This window comes from Nothobranchius furzeri, chromosome 14, assembly GCF_043380555.1.
Source record: "Nothobranchius furzeri strain GRZ-AD chromosome 14, NfurGRZ-RIMD1, whole genome shotgun sequence".
NCBI classification, from domain to species: domain Eukaryota; kingdom Metazoa; phylum Chordata; class Actinopteri; order Cyprinodontiformes; family Nothobranchiidae; genus Nothobranchius; species Nothobranchius furzeri.
The window spans coordinates 58,598,949-58,612,807 of record NC_091754.1 but is presented as its reverse complement, the minus strand read 5'-3'; positions in this window follow the sequence as shown (position 1 = coordinate 58,612,807).

The following is a 13,859-nucleotide window of genomic DNA, read 5'->3' as shown; positions in this document are numbered from 1 at the left end:
GATTAAGAATTTTAATCGAGTCTCGGCGCTAATACACACACACACACACACACACACACACATATATATATATATATATATATATATATATATATATATATATATATATATATATATATATATATATATATATATACACACATATATATACCGTAAATCCTCTAATACAGGCCCGGGCCTGTATTTGACTCAAGCTCAGCAAGCTCCAGGCCTTTATTGGAAGGAGGGCCAGTATTAGAGGCAGGCCTCTATTTCTATTTGAGCAAAATGAACTATGGTTCGCTGGAGTTTTTGACAATTAAAAGTGCGCCCACATTTTCAAAGTTAAACACATTTCTTTTAACAACGGTAGTTCCTGCTTCAGCCCTCTCCCCCCTCCCCCTGCGCAGCGGCGCAAACTCACTGATGCGCCTGCAGCCTCTCGGAGTTCCTGCTGCTCTAAACATTAAAATAATTATTTCATTTTCTGTTCCTCACTTCTGATGACCTTCAATGGTGTCTGTTTGTTGCAACAGCAGGTACAAAAACTAACTTGTTTTTATTTGACTATTTTTCTGTCCTGTCTGTTTATTATCTTCCTGCATCTCCTCTCAATCCTAAAGAAAAACTGCTACCTGGGTTCATATTCACCTCATGAGTTACCTTTGAACTGCAGTTCTAAAAGATCTACCGACCGCAAAAACAGCGGAGCGCTTGCTGTTTGGCGGTTGTATCAGTGATCAGTGCGTCGGAGGACAAGGTGATGCGCGCAGCGTCCCGCTCCACAGCATGCAGCGAAACACATCAGGCGCAAATAAAAGACAGAAAAAATTAAAGGAAATGAACTGACATGAACGATCGCGTGTTAAATTAGTTTTTGAGGTGGCGACACCTGATTGTTACTGTGGCCGTGCTCAGGAGGCAGATCTACCGACCGCGAAAACAGCTGAGCGCTCCCTGCTGTGATCTGTGCGTCGGAGGACAAGTTGATGCGCCCCGCTCCACAGCAGCGATACACATCAGGCGCAAATAAAAGACAGAAAACATTAAAAATTAACCGACATGAACGATCGCGTGTCAGTACCTACGGTCTGGCACTTGAGTTTTACCCCCAAAAAGAGAATGTGATCATACGATAATTCAATAGGGAGCGTGGTTTCACAGACGCGGAAGTGAGAGCGTCGGTGAAACGCCGGCTGATCTAGGAAACCCCCGAGCGTTCGAGCGTCAACGAAGTGACACGGAAATGCCGGGCTTTCCAGAAGTAAGTAAGATAACTTACTATGAGCTGATAGTTCGTTGGATTGATCGGTAGGTTGGAAACTCTGATCGTGAATCTGAAGAAACGATGACTGAGTGGTGAGCTGGAAAGGCAACTTCCGTTTATAGCCGCGGTTTGTGACGTAGGTGCAACGTGAAGGGAATCCCCGCGAGGGGCATGCTGGGAGTCCCTACTTCGCGGATTTTCACCTATCGCGGCCAGGTCTGGAACGCATCTACCGCGATAAACGAGGGATTACTGTAGTTCATACACACCCTACTGCTGCTCTCCAGAGTGTTCTGCAGCATAATCAGCACGTTCTCTTTGAACTTGATAGTGTAATGACCTGGCTGGGGTTGTAAGCCAGGTGCATTCTGGGTATTGTGTTATATGTGTTTCCTATCGTTCTGCTAGTTCCTATGTGCTGATTTGCGTGTTGTGTGAGTGTTATGTAAGCCACACGGAAGGTGATGTGTGTTCTGTGGAGTGGGTTGAATTAGCATGGTTAACTGACACCATGACTCTGTGTGGTAGGAGCGTGATAGAGGATCTGTCTGTAGCGTTACAAAGCGTTGAAGAAAAGGCCTAATAAAGGTCTGCGTGAACCTTTACTGCCTCCTGCTGGTTGATTTGGGAACTATAACCCTGCCGCTGGGACGCTCGTACTTGCTTGTTACCACATGCCATCCGGCCACAATAAGAGACCGGCCATTATTTACCTCCGCTGACTCTGACACCGGCCAAGATTGGAGGCCCGGCCTTTAATTGAATACCGGCCTGTATTAGAGGATTTACGGTATGTATGTATATATATATATATATATATATATATATATATATATATACACACATATATATATATATATATATATGTATACATATATACAGGTGCTGGCCAGTAAATTAGAATATCATCAAAAGGTTGAAAATATTTCAGTAATTCCATTCAAAACGTGAAACTTGTACATTATATTCATGCAATGCACACAGACCAATGTATTTCCGATGTTTATTACGTTTAATTTTGATATTTATAGGTGACAACCAATGAAAACATCAAATCTGGTATCTCAGAAAATTAGAATATTCTAAAGGCCAATGAAAAAATGTTTGTTTCTCTAATGTTGGCCAACTGAAAAGAATGAACATGAAAAGAATGTGCATGTATAGCACTCAATACTTAGTCGGGGCTCCTTTTGCCTCAATAACTGCAGTAATGCGGCGTGGCATGGACTCGATCAGTCTGTGGCACTGCTCAGGTGTTATGAGAGCCCAGGTTGCTCTGATAGTCGTCTTCAGCTCCTCTGCATTGTTGGGTCTAGTGTATTGCATCCTCCGCTTCACAATACCCCATAGATTTTCTATGGGGTTAAGGTCAGGCGAGTTTGCTGGCCAATCAAGGACAGGGATACCATGGTCCTTGAACCAGGTGCTGGTGGTTTTGGCACTGTGTGCAGGTGCCAAGTCCTGTTGAAAGGTGAAGTCTGCATCCCCATAAAGTTGGTCAGCAGCAGGAAGCATGAAGTGCTCTAAAACTTCCTGGTAGACGGCTGCATTGACCCTGGACCTCAGGAAACAGAGTGGGCCAACACCGGCAGATGACATGGCACCCCACACCATCACTGACGGTGGAAACTTTACACTGGACCTCATGCAACGTGGATTCTGTGCTTCTCCGCTCTTCCTCCAGACTCTGGGTCCTTGATTTCCAAAGGAAATGCAGAACTTGCTTTCATCAGAAAACATAACTTTGGACCACTCAGCATCAGTCCAGTCCTTTTTGTCCTTGGCCCAGGCGAGACACTTCTTGCGCTGTTTCTTGTTCAAGAGTGGCTTGACACACGGAATGCGACACCTGAATCCCATGTCTTTCATGAGTCTCCTCGTGGTGGTTCTTGAAGCGCTGACTCCAGCTGCAGTCCACTCTTTGTGGATCTCCCCCACATTTTTGAATGGGTTTGTCGTCACAATTCTCTGCAGGGTGCGGTTATCCCTAGAGCTTGTACACTTTTTTCTACCACATTTTTTCCGTCCCTTCGCCTGTCTGTTAATGTGCTTGGACACAGAGCTCTGCGAACAGCCAGCTTCTTTAGCAATCACCTTTTGTGTCTTGCCCTCCTTGTGCAAGGTGTCAATGATTGTCTTTTGGACAGCTGTTAAGTCAGAAGTCTTCCCCATGATTGTGGTGCCTTCAAAACAAGACTGAGGGACCTTTTAAAGGCCTTTGCAGGTGTTTTGAGTAAATCAGCTGATTAGAGTGGCAGCAGGTGTCTTCTATATTCAGCCTTTTCAGAATATTCTAATTTTTTGAGATACCAAATTTGGAGTTTTCATTAGTTGTCACTTATGAATATCAAATTTAAATGTAATGAACATTGGAAATACATTGGTCTGTGTGCATTGCATGAATATAATGTACAAGTTTCACGTTTTGAATGGAATTACTGAAATATTTTCAACCTTTTGATGATATTCTAATTTACTGGCCAGCACCTGTATATATATGTATACTATATATATATATATATATATATATATATATATATATATATATATATATATATATATATATATATATATATACATATACATATATACATATGTACATATATATATATATATATATATATATATATATATATATATATATATATGTATATATACATAGAAGAAGAAGTAAGTATCATTTCTATAGCGCCTCAAGATAAAAATCACGAGGCGCTTCACAAAAACAAAAAATGTAAAATTATAAAAAAGTATTTAGAAAATATTTAAAAATATATTTAAAATGAGCAAAAATAGACAATTGTGATTAAAAAAATTTTAAGAAAGAGAGAGAGTGAACAGGAAAGAGGGAAATCAGTGGATCCTGAGGAAGGTGGAATAGGTGGGGAGAGCAGAATAAAGAGAGAGAGGTGAAGAAGGTCATACAAAAGCCAGCTTGAACAAGTGAGTCTTCCGCTGCTTTTTAAAGGAGACCACTGAGTCCACTGATCTCAGGCTCAGGGGGAGAGAGTTACAGAGTCTGGGGGCCACAGCATCAGATGATCTGTCACCTTTGGTCTTTAGCCTGGTGCTGCACAACCAGTAGGCTTTGGTCACTGGACCTCAGGGACCTGCTGGGGGTGTAGGGACTAAGAAGATCACCAATGTAAGATGGTGCTTGTCCATGTAAGGCCCTATAGACCAGAACCAGGATCTTGAAATGAACCCTGAAGTTGACTGGCAGCCAGTGAAGCTGGAGGAGAAGCGGGGTGATGTGGGTGTGTTTGGAGGACTTGGTCAGAAGCCGAGCACAGGCGTTCTGAACCACCTGTAGACGGTTCAGGGAGGTTCTGCTCAGACACGTGAAAAGAGAGTTACCGCAGTCTAAGCGTGGGGAGATGAAGGTGTGGAGAACTGTCTCAAGTTCAGAGCGGGACAGAATGGGACTCATCTTAGCAATGTTCCTGAGATGGAAGAAGGAAGAGCGAACAAGAGAAGTGACATGAGAATCCAGGGTGAGAGCTGGGTCAAAGGTCATGCCAAGATTCCTGACAGAAGGTTTGGTGTGAGAAGCAAGCTGACCAAGAGAGTCTCTGACTTTGGGAACCAGCTTGTCTGGGGCACTGATGAGGATCTCAGTCTTATCTTCATTCAGCTGAAGAAAGCTCCCACCATCCAGGTTCTGATAGAGTCTAAGCAGGTGTGTAAAAGCTGCAACTTAGACATCTCATGGGGCTTAAAGGTGATGTACAGTTGGATGTCATCTGCATAAATATACACACATATATACATATGTATTTCTATGAAATTCAGCTACATGTGGAGCAGATGTGACACATCTGGTTTTAAAGTGTTCAGATTAATTCCCTACATTTTAACTTTCAGTATTTGTCTAACAAAGCGCCATCTATAGACTCAATCTTGCAGGTGTGTGAGGTAATCACTCATCTTCGTAAGTAAAACTGAAATGTTTTTCATTAAAGGGTTAATCATTGAGTCTGATCGTTAATCTCACAGAAAACAACACGCATTGAAAGTGTCCGTTTCCTGTCATAACAAGACTTAACGCTAAGAACAAAAAGCAAGAGCAAGTAAGTGTACTTTGTTACATTAGAATATTGATGTTTGGTTTATCGCATTTCCTGCTGAATCTAGTATTTAGTGAAATCATGACCGCGTTTCAGTTTTACTGAAGAAAACATGCATTTCCAGATAAAAGGTGTGTTTTCTCACAAACATTTCAATACGTCTAATATTTGGGGTGACTAACATAAAATCAGTGTTATTAACTAGTATGTGATTACCCACCCCACCCCCACCCACAGGTTCCCCTCTGTAGTTGCTATAGCGATGGCAGACCCTGAATGTTCGGTCCGCTCATTATAGTCATGCAGCCTTGAGTTTGTATGATGGGAACGCAGAGTGTGTGTTAAAGTCTGCATTTTGTTTGTGTGTGATGGTTCTTTGGATCTAATTCTGCTGCGAGGAAAGGAAAACCGTCATGGATTCACTTTTAGTGCTGCTTCGTTGTTCCAGCCTCCTGCCTAGAATAAATGAGTGGTGCATTAAAACAGTGTTAAGTTAGATGTAACACGCTGTAAGAACCTCGGTGCATGTTTGTGTTTGACCGTTACGGTCAGAGAATGAAGGGTGATTTTTTTTCCCGTCTGCTCCAGATTCAGGATGGTTTTGGGTTTTAGAATCGGAATTCTCTGGTTTTCCTTTGGCTCAGATGGAGCATCAATGTGCAGGGGAGACAGAGCGAGCCATCCAATCAGCTTCCATGGCAACGAGCCGGGGAGGGATGGAGAGTGAGGGGATGAGGAGGAGGAGGAGGGAGGCGGCTCGAGGGGCTGTGGGGGCTGGGATGTGGCTGAAGCCTCTGGTTTTTCATAGTGAGGAGATCCTGGAGCTCAGGAATGTGGAGTCAGAGCCACTCGGCTTTATAACATCCCAGTTCAACAAAACGAAGAGACACGATGGTGAAGTCGCTGATGAGATTTAATGTAAAGTTAAAAATAGAAGGACCTGCAATGTTTGAGATTGTTGTTTCCATAATGACTCATTTTAATGAGCTCCACGAACATCTGCTGTATCTGGATGTTCCACAATATTTCATCAGCTCGCCTTATCTCCTGGTTTTAGATCTTATCTGTGGGTTTAAAACTTCTTCTAACTGATGAATATGTGACATGTGACTGGGACAGCATCGATGCAGGTCAACATAGCTCCAATATGCTAAATGGAACGGGACCTGTACATAGGTTGGAGCTAATGCCCCGATTTAATAACAATCAAAAACTAAAACAAAAGGTTTTTTCACGATAAGACATAATTACAAATACCGTAAATTCTGGACTATAGAGCACACCTCAATATAAGCCGCACCAACAAAAAAAAGGTTTTCTGCACACACACGCCACACTCGAATACAAGCCGCGGCGCAGCAGCCACATGCAGGTCTCCGGCGCACAGCGCATGTACGGCCATAACATACGATAATTAGACAGAAAGACGCTGCACGGAGGTTTTTCGTTGTTGTTTTAATTCAACTAAACGAATTTTAAACACGGGTGAACGTGCCTGCAAGTTTAGAAAATAAAACAGCGCTGATAGCATTCATATTTCTGGATGGTTATAAAATAAAAACAGAACTGACACGTTATTACCGGTAATTTGCATGTTTAGAAGAAAAGAACAGCGCTGACACAGCATTAATAAGCCCTGGATGATTAGAAAATAAAACCTGCACACAAAACATGCCTGGTTAGTAAATAAAACACACTTGCCTACCAGAAGAAGTCATTCGCTCTCATCTTCCTCCTGCGCACTAAAGCCATTAAAGTCCTCTTCCTCAGTGTCGGAGTTGAACAGTCTCAGAAGAGCTTCGTCACATACCTTTTCTGTGGCGATGTCAGTGTCGCTGTCCGTGTTGCTGTCATCATCCCCGGGTGAAGCGGGCTTGAATGAGTTCTTCCCGCTGCCGTCTCCAGCGCCGAACCATGGATTCATTCATGCCAAGCTTACGTGCGGCAGCACTGTTTCCATCCTTTACTGCCAGATCGATGGCCTTCAGCTTAAATGCGGCATCATATGAACTCATACGTGTAGTTACCATGATGAGGGGGTATGGACTTGAAAAAAAGTCTTCGTGGTGCAGACTGCTTGCATGTGCTAAATTAAAATGAGCACTTTTTTTCGATTTCCACTTTTGACTTCCACCTGTTTCACTTTCTGCTACAGCGCCCCCTGCAGGTGGAGGAAAATCTTCAGTAAAGCCGCACCTCATTATAAGCCACATGGTTCAAAGCGTGGGGAAAAAGTAGCGGCTTATAGTCCAGAAAATACGGTAACAGTTCAATCGAAACAGTAATCCTCCTAAAATAAACTTAACCCATAATAATAAACAGTGAAAAATAAGTGATTAAATATTATAGAAAAAGAACAATTTGGTTTAAATTATCTGATCTATCATCATGCAACACATTTATCTAAAGGAGCTCCACCTTAAGGGAACTGTGTGTGGAATAAAAATGTGAGGTGTTAAAACGACGTGGTTCTCTTTCTATATTTAAAGAGCAAGTCACCCCCAAATCAACTATTTTTTCTGATAAACTATATAAATGAGTGTCTAATCGTGCTGCAGACACGTGTAGTCAATAATTTTGCATTTTAGTGCATTTTAGTTCAAATTTACATTTTCTGCCTAAAACTGTCAGTGCTGTGCCGTTGTCAGGTAAAAACTCTGCCCTGCATTTGAATTTAAATCTGCCACCGTTGTTGGCTAAGAGGTACCCTAGAACGTTAGCTGGTAGCTGTGGCGGCTCCAGAAATGTTTTTCTGCAGGTGCTATGAAGGAGCTGGTCTTTTTATTGAGGGTGCTATGAAGGAAGTGGTCATGCGTACCTATTGTTCTGTAAAACACCTTCAACACTAGCAGATACACATGCGTGCACAACACCTCACCAACACCTGAAACAATCATTAATATACATCATAAACATATGAACAATCGCTACCTTTTCCTTGAAATCATAAACACATACAGCCACACAGAAAACCATCTATAGTGTTGCAAGGTTAGCTAACGTTAGCGTTAGCATTTCCAGCAGCAAAACCCTCGACTGCTGCGGCGGTTGAGGGTTGACTCTCTTCATCCAGATCCGTAGGTTTTTGTGGGTCTGAGATCACTTCCAAAGATTCATTAGTTTCTGACTGAACCCGTGGAAATGTGGGCAACAAACACCGATCCATCTTACCACTAGCTCTACCTTTCACTCGTTCACAGGTGGAAAATGAGGTCAAAGGTCAACATCAATTTCCTGTTTTGGTTTAAGTTTTTACTATCTATGTGATAATTTACTGATTATTTTTGTTTTGTATGTTAAATATTATCACATCCACATGTTAAATTAAAATTAAAGTGTAAAAAAAAAATCTAATATTTACTTGGAGGTGCTATGACTAATCCAGGGGTAGCTATAGCGCCCCCCCTGGCACCGCCACTGGCTGGTACCATATGATGTCACAATGTCGTCGTGAGCCTGTGTGTGTGTGTGTGTGTGTGTGTGTGTGTGTGTGTGTGTGTGTGTGTGTGTGTGTGTGTGTGTGTGTGTATTTGTTAGTGGCTCCGCCCTCTCGGTCTGCTAGGCAACAGCATTTGTTGCATTTTTCAAACAGGAAGTGGGAGTGGAGTAATACTCTGGTAGGGGGTGACTTGCTCTTTAATAAAAATACAAAAATCGTTTCCGATATTCCTCGACAGCTCGTTAATTTTCCGGTAAGCCGGGTAGCCTCCAAGGCCAATGAGCAGGAAACCTGACACCAACACCACGAATATCCACACGTCTTCAGAGTCCTCCACAGACAGCTGAGATAAACAAATCAAGTTCCACTGTTTCCAGCAGTCCATGATGTGTCCGACTGGGTCTGTCGTTCTCATCGTTGAAAAATTTTTTATCAATCGCATTGAGAGACCAACTGACGAGATCCATTTAAGTGAGTTTCAGTTTCCAGAAAAAATGCAGAAGCAGCCGTGCACCCAGCACACACAGACAGACAAAGGCCTTGAGGATAAGATATGGAGGAGAGGAGGAAAAAAAGCGTCTGCACCCTACAAGAGCCGCCATCTGTTTGCACTTGTTTTTAGAACCTTTTATAACCTTAATTATAACAATTAAACCCATTTTAACTCCACTGTCGCATTTCTTATGTTACCCCCTCCTTCACATTTTAACATCTCCTGTCGGGGACGTAAAAAGCACTTTGGCCAGTGTGGGCTGTCTTAAAGTGCTTTATAAATGAAGTTGGCTTGGCTTGAATCCCTGCTGCTCACAATTAACATGTTCTCGTCATGCATGTATGGGTTTACTCTGGTTTCCTCCCAGGAACGTACAAGTTACGCTAATTAGTGACTCTAAATTGTCTCCAAGCGTGAGTGAGCGTGTGATTGGATGTTTGACTCTGTGTGTCCCTGTGATGGATGGGAGACCTGTCCAGAGTGTTCCCCCACCTCTCACCTGATAACTTCTGGAGATTAACACCAGCTCCCTAAACAACAATGGAGGAAAATGCTGGTACGATAATGAGTCCTGGGTTAATGTACTTCCTGTTTTATTTTGGAATTGTTTCGTTCAGTTAAGGTCGGTTAGTGTTAGAGTGCAGAGTGTCCCTTCCACGTTCTACTTTTACTTTAATAATCACAAACTCATTGTGCCTGCTTCGGTTCACACGTGGTTTCTGTCCACCTGCTCCTGCAGCTCAGATTTTCGTATATTTATTTCTCTGAATGACTTTTGTTCTGTTTCTGGCTGATTTCTGTGTTTGGCTCATGACTTTAAAATCATACTGAATTCAGATTTAGTTCTCTTTCATCAAAAGGCATTTTCCACAACAACCTGACTTAAATTGGGGTAGTTTGAAGTCAAAGCTAAATAAAATTAGTAAAATGCCAATTACCTCACTTTTAGCCTAAAATGCAGCGGTTTCACCAACACATTCTCACACCCGAAGCGGCTAAAGCTGACGAAAGGTGGCCAAGCGTTTGTTTCCTACGTGCTTCAGCCGCTTCGGCTGTGACAGTGTGTTGGTTTCACACTTTAACCTCCTTCCCAATTTAAAGCATGCCTCATGTTGCCAGAACATTGTCTACAAACAAATCAGTGAATCAGTCACAAACCAGAGCAGCCTGGTGGAAAGTGGCGTTCCAAATGATAACAAAAGCTGCTCTAGGCCATCCATATGATCTGGTGGAAGGAGATCTTGTGTTGTGTTGTAGGTTAGAATTCCTCCTGGAAGCCTCCCTGGAAAGGATTTTGTGTTCTGGTCGACCCTGGACACACTGAAGAGATTGCATTTCCAGTATTCCTACTGGCCTGGGAACGCCATAAGGTCCCACCAGGGATTAGACAATTTGGACCTCTCTGCAAGCTTTGCTGCCCCAACATTTTGGGTAAGTGGAGGAAGACAAAAACGAGGGATCAGAGAAGGTGTTGGGAAGTTCACACCTGACCTATCGTTTTAAGAAATAACATGAGACTTCAAGATAAAGGAATTCATTCTGGCATTCGTTTCAAATACTTATTACTTCATTAAGTTGAAGTAGAATCTTCATTTTAATTAATAATAATATTAACAATAATAGTAATAATAATAATAGTGATTGTTTCCATGACAAAGTCTTACCAAGATAGAGCGCAGAAAACAAAACCCGTGGTAGAACCTGCTTCAGTTACGTTACACAGATCTTCCTGCTGAAGTTGGCTTCTAGATTTCACAGCTGATAACAGTTGGGTGATAAAAACAAAGGCTCAGACTTCAGATGAAACAAAGTGATACAATCTTTGCGAGATCGCCCTCTGCTGGTCAAAGGCATCATGACAAGCCTTTGGATCACTTACTAGTTTTTCTTAAACTACCAGATCTGCTAAACTACAAGCACAACTGCTGCTTCACACTCAAACTGCAGTTTTAAAACCAACTTTTCTCAAAACACTACACACAATTCTTTGCATTTGGCACAATTGTAAAGAAGAAAATCTGTTGTTTTCACAAGAAACACAGTGTCATTCAAAAGTGTAAAGTCAGTTGCTCTAATTTGCATACTAGCTCATCACGGGTTAACAGCTGTCATACGTAATTACAATTGCGAGATCAGAGCTGCATAAAAGGGGAACAGGTGAGCTTTTTTGTTTTGGAACAGTGGATGCCAATGCTGGAAACGGGCAGAGCCAAAAGGGTTAGAGTAAGAGGAGGAAGAGGAGGAGGACGGGGAGAGCCTTGGGACGTAATCCCTGATGAGATCAAAACCACAGTGGTGCAGTGGCCTTGCAGCAAGAAGATTCTGGGTTCAAATTCCAGTGGTGTCTCTGCATGGAGTTTGCACGTTCTCCTTTGTGATTGGTGTGTGTGATGTTTTTTGCTTTGCGTGTTTCCCCGGAATGGACTGGCAACCTAACAGCTGAAATGTCTCCCAGCATCCCCAAGTGTCTACAGGAGTGATTCATCACTAAATTAAACACTTCAGCTTTGTTCATGATCTAAAACATGCAGGAAACGTGCTGAAGCTGACAGCAGAGTCAGGTACCTCAGCTCAATTTTTACTAAGTCCCAGCAACTGTGATGTTACAAGTGCAATATTCTGGCCACAGGGGGTGATAGGGGCTGGGTGGCCTTTCTTTAACCCTGTAAGGATCAGTTTTGCACATACTGGCTTAAGAAAATGATTTAAATGTATGAAAAAGTGGCATAAAGTTTTGGATTTCTATTTGATTTAAGTGTTTTATTTTAGTGTGCTTTTTTTCCTTCGTTTATTTCATTCAAAATAAAAACAAATAAAACATGAACAATAAGAAATACATAAAAAAATCAAATTTGAACGAACAGGAGCAGAATGAAGAAAAACGTCTTATAATTTCTGCCCCCTTTTCCAGAAGAAATAATTTATTTATATACAATTTCCATTTGTCACACACACATACAGATTCATTTAAAACTTTTTCTGTTCTAAATTCCAGTGCGATCATGTTCATTGATTTAATTTACATTTTTATAATTATTTAGTGGACTCAGTTTGGTACATTTTTTGAATATATTAAATGACAGTTTTTTAATTTCCCTTTTAAGGTTTTTCCATAATTTAACACCATTTACAGATATATTCTACTCCTTAATTTTAGTTCTAAATCTAGGTTTTGTAAACACATCAGTTTCTTTCAGCATGTAATTACTAGTTCTCTTTTCAAATATCCTCTGAATGTTTGTTGGCCAATTTGTACCTAAATTGGCTTCATACATGGTTTGTATGATTTTCCAGTCTTTTAAATCATGAAATTTCATTAATTTATATTTAATAAATAAGGGTTGTGTATAATTTTTGCATGTTGCTCCCCAGATTTCTACTAATATGGGATTTCTATGACAAGTCTTCATCAATAAGAACTCCGAGAAATTTAGTTTCTTTTACTCTTTGAATTTCAATCCCATCTATTTCCAATGACACATCACTGTTCTTTTTATCATTAAACAGTATAACATTTTTTTATTAAGATTTAGTGTTAATCTATTTATATCAAAACAGTTTTTAATTTTAATCAGTTCATCATTTATCACTTTAGCCACCTCCTCAATATTTGATCCTGAGTAAAACAGTGTTGTATCATCTGCAAATAGAATGGTACCGAGTGCCTTAGATACATTGACCAAGTCGTTAATAAACAAAATGAACAGTTTTGGTCCGAGGACCGACCCTTGTGGCACTCCACAATTAATATCGCATAGTTTTGATTTATGGTCTTTTATCTGAACAAACTGTTTCCTTTTTTCTAAATAAGTTTTAACCCATTGATGAGCCACACCTCTTATTCCATACTGACTTAATTTTCGAAGTAACCTTGAGTGATCAATGAAGTCAAAAGCTTTTTTCAAATCAATGAAAACACTAACAAAGTCATTTTAATTTCAACTGCTGTTGATATTTTATCCATTAATTCCATTATTGCCATTGCTGTGGAATGTTTAGTTCTAAACCCATATTGTTCATTGTTTAAAATATTATTTTTTTTGATGAATTTATCCAACCTTGATACAAATACTTTTTCCAATATTTTAGAAAACTGTGGAAGCAGTGACACCGGCCTGTAATTATTGAAACTACGTTTATCACCACTCTTGTACAAAGGAATGACTTTCGCTGTTTTCATTGCGTCAGGAAAATTTCCAGTAGAAAGTGATAGATTACAAATGTAAGTGAAAGGTTCAATGACAGATTCTATGAAGGTTTTAACATTTATCATGTCCAGGACCTGATAATCGGTTGATCATTTGTTTCCACAGTTTTTTACAATGTTTCGTATTTCTTCTTTATCTACTTTGTCGAGGACAATACTATTGACAGTACTAACATTGTGGTCAATTTATCTTCTATTATTGGTTTGTTCGCTATCAAACTCCTACCTACATTTACAAAAAAATCCGTAAACTCATCAGTGATTTCTTTATCATCATAAATATCTTTTTTGTATCTTTTAACTTTATACTGTATTCTATTTTATTCTGTTTTATGTTTTTATGTTCAGCACTTTGGTCAGTGAGGGCTGTTTTTAAAGTGCTTTATAAATAAAGTCAGCTTGGCTTG